We start from the raw sequence: 17122 nt of genomic DNA on the forward strand, positions 1-17122 counted from the left end.
TGAATGTACAATTTTCAAAGTCATGAAAATACAGAAAAATCTTTAAATGAGAAGGTGTGTCTAACCTTTTGGTCTGTACTGTACTTGCATGGTTGACCATAATATGATGCCGTTTAGTTTCAATGTTACTTATGTGAATTGTTTAAATATTAGATTGTTGTTTATTTTTTCTTCAGTTTTATTTTTCTTCTAATCTTTTTACTTGCAATTTTGAGTGCCAAAGTAATTATTTTTTAGCTATACAGGGTATGTGAGGGCTCATACTGTATTTTGGAAGCTATGTGGGGGTTCATACCGGATATAAAAAGGCTGTTGGCTATGTGAGGGTTCATACTGTATATAGAGGATATTTGAGGGCTCATATTGTATATAAAAAGGCTATTTGGAGGCTCACAATGTATATAGAGAGGCTATGTGGGTGGTCATACTTTATATACAAAGGCTATGTGGGGGCTCATACTGGATATAGAAAGGCTATGTGGAGGGTTCACACTGTATATAGAAAGGCTATATGGGGGTCATACTGACGATAGGAGGCTATGTGGGCATGCATACTGTATATAGGAGGTTATGTGGGGGCTTATACTGTATATAGGAGGCTATGTGAGGGCTCACACTGTGTATAGAGAGGCTATGTAGGGGCTCATACTGTATAAGGAGAGACTATATGGAGGCTCATACTGTATTTAGGAGACTATGTGGGGGCTCATACTGTATATAGGGGACTATTTGAGGGCTCATATTGTATAGAGAGAGGCTATGTGGAGGCTTACAGTGTGAATAGAGCAGCTAGATGGGGGCTCATACTGTATATTGGAAGACTATGTGGGTGCTCATACTGTATATAGAAAGGCTAGGTGGGGGCTCATACTGGACATATAAAGACTTTTGTGGGCTCATTTTGTATATAGGAGACTATGTTAGGGCTCATATTGTATATACTGTAGAGAGGATATGTGGGAGTTCACATTGTATATAGAGACGCTATAGGAGGTTATGTGGTGGCTTATACTGTATATAGGAGTCTATGTGAGGGCTCATATTGTATATAGAGAGGCTATGTGGGGTTCACACTGTTTAAAAGGAGGATATATAGGGGTTAAAACTGGATAAAGAAAGGCTATGTGGGAGCTCATACTGTATATAGGAGGCTATTTAATGGCTAATATTGTATATAGAGAGGCTATATGGAGGCTTACAATGTGTATAGAGAAGCTATGTGGGTGCTCATACTGTATTTAGGAAGGCTATGTGGGTGCTCATACTGGATATAGAAAGGCTATGTGGGGGCTCATACTGTATTTAAAAGGCTATGCAGGGCTCATACTGTATATATGGGCTATATGAGGTCTCATATTAGAGAGGCTATGTTGAGGCTCACATTATATAGAGGGGCTATGTAGGGGCTCATACTGCATAAAGAAAGACTATGTTGGGGCTCATACTGTATTTAGGAGGATATGTGGGGGCTCATATATTTATATAGGAGGCTATGTGGAGGCTCATATTGTATACAGGGGCTATTTGATGGCTCATTTTGTTTAGATAGTATGTGGAAGTTTTCACTGTATATAGAGAAGCTATGTGGGGCTCATACTGTATATAGAAAGACTAAAGCTTATGTGCGGGCTCATTCTGGATATAGGAGACTATGTAAGGGCTCACACTATATAGAGAGTCTATGTGGGGGCTCATACTGTATTTAGGAGTCTATGTGGGGGCTCATACTGTATTTAGGAGGTTATGTGAGGGCTCATACTGTATATAGAAAGGCTTTCTGGCAATGTTATAGCTCATACTGTATTTCAGCGGCTATGTGAGGGCTCATACTGTATATAGGAGGTGATGTGGAGGTTCATACTAGATATAGAAAGACTGTGGGCTATGTGAGGGCTTATACTGTATTTCAGAGGCTATGTGGGGGCTCATACTGTATATTGGGGCTATTTGAGGGCTCATATTGTATATAGAGAGGCTAATTGGAGGCTCACACTGCATATAGAAAAGCTATGTGGGGGGTCATACTTTATATAGAAAGGCTATGCGGGGGCTCATACTGGATATAGGAAGCTATGTGAGGGTTCATATTGTATATAGAAAAGCGATATGGGGGTTCACACTGTATATAGAAAGGTTATGTGGGGGATCATACTGATTATAGGAGGCTATGTGGACGTGTATACTGTATATAGGAGGTTATGTGGGGGCTTATACTGTATATAGGAGGCTATGTGAGGGCTCACACTGTATATAGAGAGGCTATGTAGGGGCTCATACTGTATAAGGAGAGACCATATAGAGGCTCATACTGTATTTAGGAGACTATGTGGGGGCTCATACTGTATATAGGGGACTATTTGAGGGCTCATATTGTATAGAGAGAGGCTATGTGGAGGCTTACAGTGTGAATAAAGCAGCTTTATGGGGGCTCATACTGTATATTGGAAGACTATGTGGGGGCTCATACTGTATATAGAAAGGCTAGGTGGGGGCTCATACTGGTCATATAAAGACTTTTTTGGGCTCTTTTTGTATATAGGAGACTATGTTAGGACTCATATTGTATATACTGTAGAGAGGATATGTGGGAGTTCACACTGTATATAGAGACGCTATAGGAGGTTATGGGGTGGCTTATACTGTATATAGGAGGCTATGTGAGGGCTCACAGTGTATATAGAGAGGTTATCTGGGGCTCACACTGTATATAGAGAGGATATATAGGGGCTCATACTGGATAAAGATAGGCTATGTGGGGCTCATACTGTATTTAGGAGACTGTTGGGTCTCATATTGTATATACAGAGGCTATATTGAGGCTTACACTGTGTATAGAGCAGTTATGTGGGGACTCATACTGTGTATTGGAAGGCTATGTGGGGGCTAATACTGTATATAGAAAGGCTAGGTGGGAGCTCGCACTGGATATATAAAGACTTTTGGGGGCTCATTTTGTATATAGGGGACTATGTTAGGGTTCATTTTATATTCTGTAGAGAGCATATATGGGAGTTCACAATGTATATAGAGAGGCTATATACAGTATGAGCACCCACATAGCTTCTCTATATACAGTGTAAGCCTCCACATAACCCCTATATACAGTATGAGCTCCAAAATAGCCTCCTAAATACAGTATGAGCCCCCACATAGCCTTTCTTTAACTAGTATGAGCCCCTACATAGCCTCTCTATATACATTGTGAGCTATTGTGAGCTATGTAGAGGCTTATACTGTTTATAGAGAAGCTATGTGGGTGCTCATACTGTATGTACATACAGTGTGCGCATCCGCTATGTGAGGGCTCATACTGTATATAGAAAGGCTATGTGGGGGCTCATACTGGATATAAGAGGCTGTGTTGGGGCTGATACTGTATTTAGGAGGCTATACAGGGCTTTTACTGTATATATGGGCCATATGAGGTCTATTGTTATATAGAGGCTATGTGGAGGCTCACACTGTATATAGAGAGGCTATGTGGGGGCTCATACTGTACAAAGGGGGCTATGCGGGGGTTAATACTGAATATATGGGCTATATTGTATATAGAAATATTATGTGGGGCTCACACTGTATATAGGGGCTATGTGAGGGCTCAAACTGTATATAAAGAGGTTATGTGGGGTCTGATACTGTATATAGAAATGCTAGGTGGGGGCTCGCACTGGATATATAAAGAGTTTTGGGGGCTCATTTTGTATATAGAAGACTATATTAGGGCTCATTGTATATTCTGTACAGTGGATATGTGGGAGTTCACAATGTATATAGAGAGGCTATGAAGGGGCACATATTAGATAAAGAAAGGCTATGTGGGGGCTCATACTGTATTTAGGAGGCTATTTTGGGACACATACTGTATATAGGGGGCTATGTGGAGGCAGGCTTACACTGTGTATAGAGAAGCTATGTGGGTGCTCATACTGTATCCATATACAGTATGAGCACCCTCATAGCTTCTCTATACACAGTGTAATCCTGCACATAGCCTCTGTATCTATATACAGTATGAGAACCCACATAGCTTCTCTATACACAGTGTAAACCTCCACATAGCCCCCTATATACAGTATGAGACCCAAAAATAGCTACCTAAATACAGTATGAGTTCCCACATAGGAAGGCTATACTGTGTATAGAAAGGCTATGTGAGTGCTAATACTGGAAATAGAAAGGCTACGTGGGTGCTCATAGTGGATATAGAAAGGCTATGTGGGGGCTGATATTGTATTTAGGAGGCTATGTGGAGACTCATACTGTATTTAGGAGGCTATGCAGGGCTCATACTGTATATATGGGCTATATGAGATTTAATGTTATAGAGAGGCTATGTGGGGGCTCATACTGTATATAGGAAGCTATGTGGGGGTTAATACTGTATATAGGGGGCTATGTGAAGGCTCATATTGTATATAGAAAGACTATGTGGGGCTCACACTGTATATAGGGGCTGTGTGAGGGCTCAAACTGTATATAGAAGGTTATGTGGGCGTCTCATGATAATTCTAATTGTAATTAATATGTTAATATTAACAATGACCAGAATTAATTTCATTCTATTGGGTGGTCCCTCTACAACAGTCACTGTCTCTCATGTGGCCCCTCTGGAAAATTACCCACCTCTGTATTAGAGCATATTAATACATTTATTGCCTTAACGATCACAAAATTACTGCGATATAACATTTTATATCTAACCTATAACATTATATTTTGTAATCAGTGAATGTTTGATTGCCAAGACCCCAACTAATGTTTAAAATTAAAGGACCCTTCCATAGTTTATTTTCTGCACGTTGGTGCTTTTAAAGCACATGCTGTGCAGAAAATTGCATCACAGCTTCATTTAAGTGTCATGTTGAGGCATTTCTAGGTCTCATTTTAGAGAATCATTAGTCATGAAAAGGATTCCTGAACAGAACAGTAGGTAATTCTAAATTTTTTTCACTTCAAGTAATACTGAAATTCTTATTTCCTTTCAAATTACTTAATTATACTGTATATTAATAGAAACTTTGTTCCTATGCATGTGCTATACAATAGTCTATAGATTTTAAGATGAAGCTGCTTGTGCCTGATTGACTTTTGCTGATCTGCTCTTCCACTTAAGTGACTGTGACTCAAAGATGTCAACTTCCTTTTCATTTAGTAATGTTCTGAGACATGGGTCAATCGTCCCAAAAGTTGAATCATCTAAGTACATTGATTGCACTAAACCAATGTTCAGATTACTAATATGTGAAATACGGGTCAAGTAGTTTCCAGTATGTAGACAAACTGCAGTAGGAATGGACAATGACAACCTATGTGTCCAGGATGAATCATGCAGTCCAGTATTAGTCCATTCAGGTCATATTAAGTATTCCAATGTGCTCTAGAAATCTTCCATAGTACAGGAAATATTTGTTCAGTTTTAATAAGGGAATATTGCTATGAAAAGATATTAGGAAAATTCATTAAAGACTCAAAATGTAAAAAGTACATCAGTCACAATGAATTAGCAGATGCATATGTCAGTATAGCAATTGATATTACTTTATGCAGTCGGTTAATTTCTCCATTCATAACAATTTTGTTTTATCAGTAACAGTTGAGTTTGAAAAATTCCTGTGAATCAATTACTAGAAGGAGAATCTGTATCTCTCTGCTGCTACTTCTTCAGTAATATTGCAGCAAATACTAATAGTGTTTTTACATCTATTATATTCTTACCATAGAAATATATTAAAATTTTAGAGTCCTCAGTGGTTGATACCTTCTAATGACTAACTGAAAAAATGGTAAGAAATAGTAAGCTTTCGAGACTACTTAGGTCTCTTCATCGGCATAGAAAAACACAAAATTTGAAGAGTCACATATTTATACCCAACAGGGCACAGGAATAATGCAATAGATAAGACAAGTGATGGGAAGCAGAGCTATCAGTGTGAGAGGGAGAAACAGTTGTGGCCATAAATATTGGAACAGTTCATAGATAAGGAGTGTGAAAGTTTTAGTGTCCTGTGATTGAGGTCTGGTCCATGATTGTGATGCCCCCAAATGGTCTGAGGAGCACAATCCTTAGTTGATGTAGACAGACATAAATCCATGTGACACATTCATTTCTTTTCTGAGTCTGTCAAAGGTTGTCATAAGTTTGTACTCCCAAATTTTTCTATCTCTCTGAGATTTGAAGTTACCTTTTAATGTCAGTAATTTTATGTCCATGATGCTGTGATCAGGGATTCAAAAATGTTTGGCCACAAGTAGATCTATTATTTTTTCTTTTATTGTGTGGCGATGATAATTCATCCTTATTCTTTTTGCCCTGTCACCCCTACATACAGACCCCCAGTTGGACATCTGGCTCATATTATTAAGTAGAAGCACATTAGATGTGATACAGGTGAAAGTGCCTGGGATCTTGTAGTCCTGATGTGTTGGGTATCTTTATCTTGTCCATGGACAGGTTTTAATTTTTTTTCTGGTTGCAGGGAAAAGTTCCTGTAGCTGTTGGAGAGGACAGGGAGCTTCTGACAATGAAGTTTCTTACATTTGGGGATTGCCTAAAACACAGAAGTGGGGGTCTGGAAATATAGATTGTAATCGGGCATCTTTTTGTAATAAAGGTTGTAGTTTCCGTGCAGCTCCCCTTAGTACCTCCACATTTGGATTGTAGGTTACCACTAGAGGCACCCGGTTGCTTTCTTGTTTAGTTTTGAAATGTAGGAGATGATTCATTTATATTCTGGTGGCTCTTGTTATCAGGTTTTCAAAAGTACTTGGATGGCAAGTGTCGCACCCCCGGGGCCGTGGGGTACTCGGCAGCCGGGCCCTCAGATGCTTGGGGGATATCACGGTGGCTGACCCGGTCCGTGGCCCAGGGCGGACAACTGAAAAGAGGGGAATGTATATTGGGATAATAGGTTTGTAAATGTTCGTGACGCCATCTGTGGTGTCTGGTGAGGATCACCAGCGCTGCAGCAGTCCACTGAGGCCGGTGCTGTGGCAGCTTAGGTGGTATCGCTCCCCACAGGTGGAGAAGGGCCTCAGGGCAGCGTAGGAGGGGGGATGCAGGACAGAGGGGACCCAGCCGGGTCAGAGCAAGAATAGGAGCACACACGAAAGTCACTTCAGTACCTTTTACTGATGGAAATTCAGGCACATCCCGGAGCACTGTAGGGTGAGTGGTGCATGTCCGGATTCTCCCCAGTGAGCGGGTGTAGGGCCTCCTGTTTCTTGCCTCTCTGTAGTAAGTTTCTGATCTGCCTGGAGCTAGGCCTAACTTGGTTTCTGTTCTGCACCTGTTGACTTGGTGATAGGGCCTTCTGTTGGAGATCACTCTCCCTATTCTCTGGGGTCTCCGTGATTCCTGACCCTGGTATGTATCCGCTTTTGGTGATCCTGGGACATGTAGTTCTCCAGGGGTTCCGGTTGTTTTCTACTGGTCATGTAGATCCACGTAGACTCGGACCCGGTGTCCGGTATATGCTTCTGTGGTGAGCTTGTAAAGCTCCTCAGCCCCCTATGTTACTTTCTTCCACTTGCCTTCGGCCCCACTCAGGCCCTCACTAGGCTTCAGGGCTGCTGGAGGCCTAGCTTGCCTCACACAGCAGCCTGCGTGCAGCTACATCCTGTCTCTCTGCAGACTGAACACTCCTTCTGTGTATGAGCAGGAACTGCTGAATCACTGAGCTGCCTAGCTCCACCTTCCCTATGTATATCCCTAACGGGCTCCCTCTGGTGGTCTGAGGTGGAAGGTGGAGATGTGTGTGTGCTGTGGGGGCCTCTAGTGGAGGAATCCGTAAATGCACCCCTCTAGGATCTGTGGTACCCAGCGCAGCTGGGTGCCACATTCCCCCCTAGCAAAGCTCAGCACTCCCGGGCTGAAGTACATTTTGAATAAACATGAACAATAACAATCTTCCCTTTATGGGAGGCACATTCTTAAATGATGCATATAACATTATAAATAACAAATATATACATATATACCATAAGCAACCTTAGAATTTAAGTCTCTCTTGGTGAGGTTCCCCAAAAGGACGTCCATCTCACAGGGCAGAGTACTTGGTACCTTGAGGGACCTGTCCCAAACCTTCAACATAGGCCCTGGGGTGGCTGCAGGGCATGAAGATCCCGAGTTCAACCTCAATTAGAGCCACTCCAGACAGGTTTTGCTTCTGAGGTCACCTAAAGGGGGACTCCAGGGAGCGCGAATATTTACAGGGAAAAGTCTTTGGGCTGCTCAAAGTCCTCAGCCACAGAGTTCATGTGTATAGACCCTTACGGGTAACTGGAAATAAGAACGTGTCCATTTGGAAGGCAAAAACACAAATTAAGAAGTAAATATTCATGAAAATGCACAATATATGCCCCAGGGGCAACTATTTACACAGGCAGAGTCTCTCTATTCTCGCTCCGCAGCACCAGTCATTTGTCCCAGTACAATGGCGGCTCTGCGTCTGCCGGTCATAGAGTACATGTCCATCATACCGCAGATCTTCCGCTGAAACCCCGACAGGGTATCCGGTTTGTACTGGGGGAGCCACTTTGCTCCCGGCATATATGGTAGGGCCATGGGTATGACTGGGGTGACAGGCCACGCTGGTGGAGCGGCTGCCTGGGCCTGCTCAGCGCTGGGCGCGGGTGGAGCATCGGGGCTGTTCACCGGGGCTCCGGCGTTGGGCTGCCCTTCCAACATCCTGGCGCCCCCCTAGCAAACCGTGGCCTTCCTTCTTTTCTTTCTTCTCGGTAGGCCGCAGCTCCGCAGGTGACGGTCTTGCTGTAGGACCTGGCGTCGCTCACGTCCGACGTCAGAGCGTTCCAGGACCTGACGCTGCATCCGTGCATGGGGCGTGTCATGGGTTTCGCGTGGTTACGCCCTTCTTCTTCTCCAGAGACGACAGGGAAAATGGCGGAAATGGCGGGAAACCTCCGGAATGGCGGGAATTCTTCACCACAGTACACTTACAGTCTTTTAAGGCGCACAGTACCTGGTGGCGACGGGCACAACACTCCGTCGTTGCAACGGGCACGGAATCCTGTTCGTGATGCCAGAAGTTGTCGCGCCCCCGGGGCCGTGGTGTACTCGGCAGCCGGGCCCTCAGATGCTTGGGGGATATCACGGTGGCTGGCCCGGTCCGTGGCCCAGGGCGGACAACTGAAAAGAGGGGAATGTATATTGGGATAATAGGTTTGTAAATGTTCGTGACGCCACCTATGGTGTCTGGTGAGGATCACCAGCGCTGCAGCAGTCCACTGAGGCCGGTGTTGTGGCAGCTTAGGTGGTATCGCTCCCCACAGGTGGAGCAGGGCCTCAGGGAAAGCGTAGGAGGGGGGATGCAGGACAGAGGGGACCCAGCCGGGTCAGAGCAAGAATAGGAGCACACACGAAAGTCACTTCAGTACCTTTTGCTGATGGAAATTCAGGCACGTCCCGGAGCACTGTAGGGTGAGTGGTGCACGTCCGGATTCTCCCCAGTGAGAGGGTGTAGGGCCTCCTGTTTCTTGCCTCTCTGTAATAAGTTTCTGACCTGCCTGGACCTAGGCCTAACTTGGTTTCTGTTCTGCACCTGCTGACTTGGTGATAGGGCCTTCTGTTGGAGATCACTCTCCCTATTCTCTTCGGTCTCCATGATTCCTGACCCTGGTACATATCAGCTTTTGGTGATCCTGGGACATGTAGTTCGCCAGGGGTTCCGGTTGTTTTCTACTGGTCATGAAGATCCACGTAGACTCGGACCCGGTGTCCGGTATATTCTTCTGGGGTGAGCTTGTAAAGCTCTTCAGCCCTCTATGTTACTTTCTTCCACTTGCCTTCGGCCCCACTCGGGCCCTCACTAGGCTTCAGGGCTGCTGGAGGCCTAGCTTGCCTCACACAGCAGCCTGCGTGCAGCTACATCCTGTCTCTCTGCAGACTGAACACTGACTCCTTCTGTGTCTGAGCAGAAACTGCTGAATCACTGAGCTGCCTGGCTCCACCTTCCCTATTTATATCCCTAACGGGCTCCCTCTGGTGGTCTGAGGTGGAAGGTGGAGGTGTGTGTGTGCTGTGGGGGCCTCTTGTGGAGGAATCCGTTAATGCACCCCTCTAGGATCTGTGGTACCAAGAGCAGCTGGGCGCCACACAAGTATTTCCGGATTGCTCAAGCGGGAGCTCGGGTTCCCGCCTTGCATGTTTGGTGCACTTTAGAGAGCCAATAAACATGCAGGGATTGTTTGCCACACACTGTAGTGCCGTAGCAATGTTGGTTGTGGCATTACAGTGATTGGCTGGCCGCATAACATCATCAGGTCTATTTAAGACCCGGTGACACTAGGCTCGTCACAGTCTACCCAGGAAAAGGGCAGAGTAGGGAGAGGTGCTGCTGAGTCAGGGAGACATTTGCTTGTTTATAGTTAGTAAAAGTATTCCACAGCATATCTATATATTCATCTGAACTAACAGTCCTTCTGCGGACTAATCCAGCTGCATATATTCAATGGTGTGAGCAGGAGTTAGGCAGGCAGGGATTGCTGCAGACTGCAGTGCATACAGCACAAGAGGGTCCATTGCATGTTCTGACTGATCCTGCAGTTACAGATATTTGTAAACATAGCCCAAGGTATCAGGGGCCAGGGCTAATTTTTTATTATCTTAATCCTGATTATTTGCTTAAAAAGCAATCCAGAGTACACCATTTTTCTGCTTCATTTGCTTATTAGCATTGTAGAATGCCGCCAGATCTTTTTCATATTACAGCGAGAAAAACCCAGACATTTGTAGTGAACATGGAAAATATTGGCCTCCATTTACAGTTTGTTGCAGTTTGTCAGTGAAGCTATTCACACGAGGTCGTTGTGAAAAATAGTATTAGTAAACTACAGGCCCGCTATTTAAAACCGTGGTTGTCCGTCAGACATATCACATATAACTGAGGTCCAAATTCAGCCATTTCTGGCCTCCATTTACACGTTGTTGCTGTGTGTCAGTGAAGCTATTCACACGAGGTCACTATGAAGAATAGTATTAGTAAACTACAGGGTCACGATTTAAAACTCTTGTTGTCCGTCAGACGTATCACATATAACTGCGGTCCAAATTCAGCCATTTCTGGCCTTCATTTACATTTTGTTGCAGTGTGTCAGTGAAGCTATTCACACGAGGTCACTATGAAGAATAGTATTAGTAAACTACAGGTCCGCTATTTAAATACGTGGTTGTCCATCAGACATACCAGAAGGCCCTTGTTGTGGAGTTATTTAAAAAATTCCCATCTGAAAACGCTGGCGGCATCGCTCTCTCCCCAGCTCTGCATCAGAATGATTACAGGCGGGAGTGAGAGGGGTCCGATGCTGCTTGACATTGAGCCCCTCTCCCTCTCGTAATCTTGACTGATGTGGCTGCGTGGTGCCTGCAAGGGGCCCCCTCCACCTCCAGGCCTCGGTGAAACTGATCTAGGTACCTTATATGTGACATCTTCTCTAATTGGATTTCTTCTCATTCTTTAGTCTTCATCTGGTCCTGATGTCAGGATGACTTTTCCCATCCACAGCTCACCTCTGCAGACTTCTATCTTCTCCGCTCTTCTGCAGCACATCCCCACATGGTGCCTTTACAAATAACAGTATCATTATAATGCTCCTGAATAAATATAACCACCAATGCTGTGCCTTAAATAAGCCCTTTGCTGTGCCCCTATATACACTCTATGCTGTACCCTTATATACGCTCTATGCTGTGCTCATGAATAAAGAATTGCTCCTCACTGTGCTCCCTGCACAAATAATGATCCCCGCATTGTCCCTCTCATGTTACATAGTGTCCACAATGTCCTGTCCTATAAAAGATTCCCACCATACCATCCCCCCTTTTATACTATGACCACCACCATACTGTACGCCTTGGTAAAATACAACCATTACTGTCCTTGCTTATGAGTTATATCTACCACACCTTCATCCTTAATGAACAATGTCCTGCACATTGTTTGCTTCATGCTGACTCTCCACTATGATTTTACTCCATATTGAGCCCCCTTTTTATGCTGCCCCATCTCCACAGCCAGACTTGCCCCTCATGCTGTCCAATTTCCTCAGCCAGACTTCCCTTCATGTTGCAACATATCGACAGCCAGACTTTCCCCTCAGGCTTCCCCATTTCCCCATTCAGACTTGTCCCTCAGGCTGCCCCATCTCCACAGCCAGACTTGACCATCATTGAACATCAGGCTTCTCCATCTCCCCAGCCAGACTTGCCCCTCAGGCTGCCCCATCTCCCCATCCAGACTTGCCCCTCAGGCTGCCCGATCTCCCCAGCCAGACTTGCCCCTCAGGCTGCCCCATCTTCCCAGCCAGACTTGCCATTCATACTGTCCCATCTCTCCAGCCAGACTTGCCACTCATGCTGCCCATTTCCCCAGCCAGACTTGCCACTCATGCTGCCCAATTTCCCCAGCAAGTTTTTCCCCTTAGGCTGCCCTATCTCCACAGCCAGACTTCTCCTCAGGCTGCCCCATCTCCACACCGAGAGCTACCAAACCCTATCTAAGCTTACCGTCTCCTGGCTGCCACTCCCTCGTCCTCCAGCTCTCTGAGGCGCTCTCTGACGATGTCCGAATCATGATGAGATGACATCATCGCTCTGCACATTGGGCAGGGAGCTCATCTCGGAAGGGCCGGCGCTCGCACATTCATTTGTATTCGCATCTTTGTAGACGTGAATACAAGTGAATGCCGGAAACATTCGACACCGGTGCCTAGCCCTGGAATCCGGGAGAAAAGCTGTGCCGTGACGGGAAGCGGGACTGAGCCCTCAAATCGGGACAGTCCCGCCGAATACGAGACAGTTGCTGAAGGCCGAGGCTGGTGGGAGGAGCCTCCTATCCTGCTCTAAATAGAGCAGTGAGGCATCCTCTGCGCACCTGACACACAAGTTTTGCAGAGTTGGATTCTTTCTCCTGACTCCTGGGCCCCCCTGTCTCAGGGTTCCCATAGCGGCAGCATGGTCTGCCACTATGGACCATACGCCTCTGGCAACAATGCCAGAAACATTTTGACTGACTTAGGTTGTGTGCGCACAATCAGGAATTGCTTGCAGAAATTTCTGCAGAGTTTCTGCAACGTTCTGCACCTCTTGGCAGCAAAAATGCTGTGGAAAATCCGCAGCGTTTTTGATACGTTTTCATGCGTTTTTTGTGCGTTTTTGCCTGCGGATTTGTTATGAATTTTTTTCCAATGCATTGTATAGAAAAAACGCAGGCAAAAATGCAAAAAGAACGGACATGCTGCTTCTTTTTCCGTACATGAAATTCAGTCAGGAAAAATCCTGAACATGTGCACAGGTCTACCTAAATCTCATAGGAAATCAAAGGTTAAATTTGCAATGCGTTTTTGAGGCCAATTCCGTGTGGAATTGCCATATCAAAAACGCATAAAAAGGGCACCGTGTGCACATAGTCTTAGGGTGCTTTCACATTGAGTTTTGTGTCCCCGTTGGGACATACATCCTAAAATTCCCCGCAAAACGGGGTCTGGACGTATGTTGTGATGGGGGCCATCACCCTTTGGGTCAGGCAAAGTAGCTCATGTTCTCTGCATTGCACTTGTTCTGAATTTAATAATGCAATATTTCTTTAACAAATATACCTGCTTGAGGAGGTCGTTTTGGCTTTGAATTATCACCTCATTTCCACCATTTTTAAATTTCAAAGCATGCCATTCTGGCATTGCAAAGCCAGAATGATTTGCCAGAGATCTGCCTAATTTTCGATCTTGCAACTCTCTGAAATTCAACTCTGTGGGATCGTCTGAGCAGCATAAAGTAGTGAAAGACTATATCATCCAGCACCAAACTGGACCATGGGTTACTTTGAGATCTGATACTTGAGGTATGAGTGTTGCCTACTGAAGCCATTAGAAGAGGCGACCAAATTAGTCATTAGGGACACGTGTGGAATCAACTATGTCATCCCCTTCATATTTATCCTGGGAAAAAACGTTCACCAGAATGCAAGAAGGGATGGAGGAAGAACAGCAACTTGCACGTGTTCATCATCACCCGAAGCAGGTGGATGTGAATGGGGACATAGCATAGGGTTAGCACGGAATGTGGCTGAAGAAGTGAAAATGTTGATGACAACTTTGTTCAGGACAACCAACCATCGCAGCAGGATAATGAAAATGAACAAAGGGTGCCCTTGGTCATGGTGGCGACCATGGCAAGTTACAGTATATGCTGAAATGCTTGTGGAATGACTGGTATATTGTTAACATCAAGCATTGAGATAACTATTGGATAGCCATGCTTTTAGACCCTCACTATAAAAGCAAAATGGGGGGATTTTATTTTCCGTTTTCCAAAAGGGAGAACAAATTGGCCTATTACTAAGATAAGATGTTACCTGCTCTGCGAAGCTTTTGCCGAGGGTATACCTACCTTCCACACAGCTGACTAGAAGACCCCTCTGCACTCCATGCAGACACAATGCACCCCTGCCTGTAACAGCATTAGGGCTACAATAAAAAGCCAAGACAGCAACAGCTACAGAATATTTGATATGATGGACCAAATGTTTTATCTGCTATTGAGACAGCTAGCGTAGTTCAGTAAGCAGAGATACACTGGCTGAATAACCAGGTTCAGTCTTACCTGGATTGTTCTTTCTCAGGGAGATACCCTGAGCCTTGATCTCATAGACTTCTGGGTTAATAGATTGGATCAGTGGCAAGAACTGGCCCATAATCATTTCCAGTGTACTGTCAAAGTGGATATTCAGCATGGCCATTGCCTTCGCCACAGCCAAGCAAACAAGATCCTCTGCAAACATGGAAAACCTTACATTTGTCAAAATGAATTGGGAATAGATCAATGGCAACTTTAATTCAACTACAACTGATGCACATGATTAAACTGGCCATAGCATCTGCCTGCCTAACTGTTCGTTATCTGTCTTCTACACCTCTGCTACTGCCAGTGCTGCTGGCCTACTCTCAGCTTGGCATCTATTTCTTGTCCTTCATGTTGTCTGTACTGTAGTACTGCTGCTGCCAGATCTGCCATTGCTGGCCTTATACTGCCACACATCTCTTTACCTGCACAGTCCAAATTCTCTACTGTTCAGCTTCTGCCGCTGTTACTGCCACTGCACAGCCATGCCAGTCACATATCTCCTGACTACCCACTTTGTTTTATAGTGCTATTCTTTACCGATGCTGGGACACGTACTGTATTGCAGGTAGACAAACATGAAATAACTCCGAAAATTTAACTAACATTTTGAAATGCTTGTTGACAAGTTCACTTTGAAAATAGATAGCCGGTCCCTGCTCTTTAAAAGGGAATAATTTTTGGAAGGCTTACCAAAAAGCCATTGTAATGACTTAAATCTTTTTGAGAATAGCAAACCTGTTGCAGATCCAAAAAAGGGGCAATTTTTTCCACTCCTATTTGAGAAGCCATTACTTCTTTGCATTTAAAACAGCACACTATAAAGGGTATCTTTTTTTAATTGCGTCTGAAAAAGATATCATTACTTCACTTGGCAAAGAGAAAAAACAGATGATACTTCCCAAACGGATACATTTTGCAATACCCTATGTGAAAAAGCCCAGGCCTTTTCTGCTTGCACAGCCTGTGTATAAGCACCAGCAAGACGGGTGTGTGAACCCAAAAGGAGATAATTGTTGGACAACTTTTATTATTTACTTAGCCTAAAAATTCTGTTACTGCAATGTGTTGTTAAATAGACTGTAGGTTATTATGGATTATCATCCATTTACCCCTAGTCAGATAGGCTGAGGTCACTTGGACATTAATAAGGCTATGTTTGCTTTAAAGAGCTTGAATTGGGTTCAATACACTCCTACAAGACTACAGAGTGTTATAACATATTTCCTGGGCAGTCAGAGGCTTTGTAATATTGCACTTTGCATCAAATGTATTTACTGTGAATCAAGTTTTGTGGAAAAATTTGGCTTATTTCAATTTGAAACTATCCAGCCAACTCTAGTGGCTGGGTATCTCCCATTGAGTCTTAGTGTACACAATTATTTAACGAAAGGCAGTCGACTCCATTAGGTGGTATGGCAATGACTACACCAGCAACAACTTGAACAGTTGAAGTTTAGTTGGCGCACAAGTGGATGTCTGGGAGTGTACTCCTGTTTCCTCAATACACAATCATGGTGCATATCTGATGGTGCAACGAAGAAGGAGGAGGAGGAGTACTCAGAGAACAAAAAGAAGTAGCGATGGTGAATGATGATGGTTATAATGACACCAACCAGGTACTACTTGAGGATATGTCTTAGTTGACAGAAAGACAAGAAAGAGTAAAAGGGGTAGGAAGACATCTTGAGACTTGCTCTGATTGTTGACCAGCTTGTTTTTCTTAAATGAGCAAGTGATGTTGCTTCATGTGCTGATGGAGAACTGTAATTTCTAGTCTATGTGAGCCTGACATCAAAGGATTCTTTTTTGCATGCAGACCAATAAAGATTTGTCTATTAGTAATGTGCAAAATAACTTCCATACCCAAGATGCTCACAGGTACTGCTCGCCAACACCAAGACCAAAGCTTTCAAGCGTGGTTGAGACTCCTACATCGACAACATATGAGGCATCAACTGCTCCTAAGCCAATTGCAAAAGAAGGAAATTTGATGTTTTAGCTGCACGCCGCTTTTACTGTGTATAACTGAAGCCAACACCCTCTTACTCTGATAACACCACCTTTTTAGCACCCCTATCTATTCCCAGATGTTGTCCACAACAGAATCATCATCATCAACTCTGACTCGCCTAACTGTTGCCTCTGTGTGAATAATGGCTTGAGGTCCTTGCCCTCCCACCTGATTCTCATCTTGAGATTTGCCTTGGCTCAGAGTGCCACTACCACTGCTGGTGCCACTACCATCATGGCTTGTAGAGTCAGCAACACTGCTAGGCATTTGAGTCATGTCATCCATTTTCTGTAGCACCATATCGTCTGAGTACAAAGGCTGACTGTTCAACTCCTTCAATAAATCAACTGGAAGACGTTGCTTTAGTGAAATATCTTACTTAGCTCCACAGATGCTGTAAGTTAGAGGACTAAGAAGCAGAACAGATATAGGTATCATTGACAGAACTGAAATTCTGCTATATAAAACATTAAATG

This window comes from Phyllobates terribilis, unplaced genomic scaffold (genome assembly GCF_046119375.1).
Source record: "Phyllobates terribilis strain yellow unplaced genomic scaffold, ASM4611937v1 Scaffold_1__5_contigs__length_1240528914, whole genome shotgun sequence".
Taxonomy (NCBI): Eukaryota; Metazoa; Chordata; class Amphibia; order Anura; family Dendrobatidae; genus Phyllobates; species Phyllobates terribilis.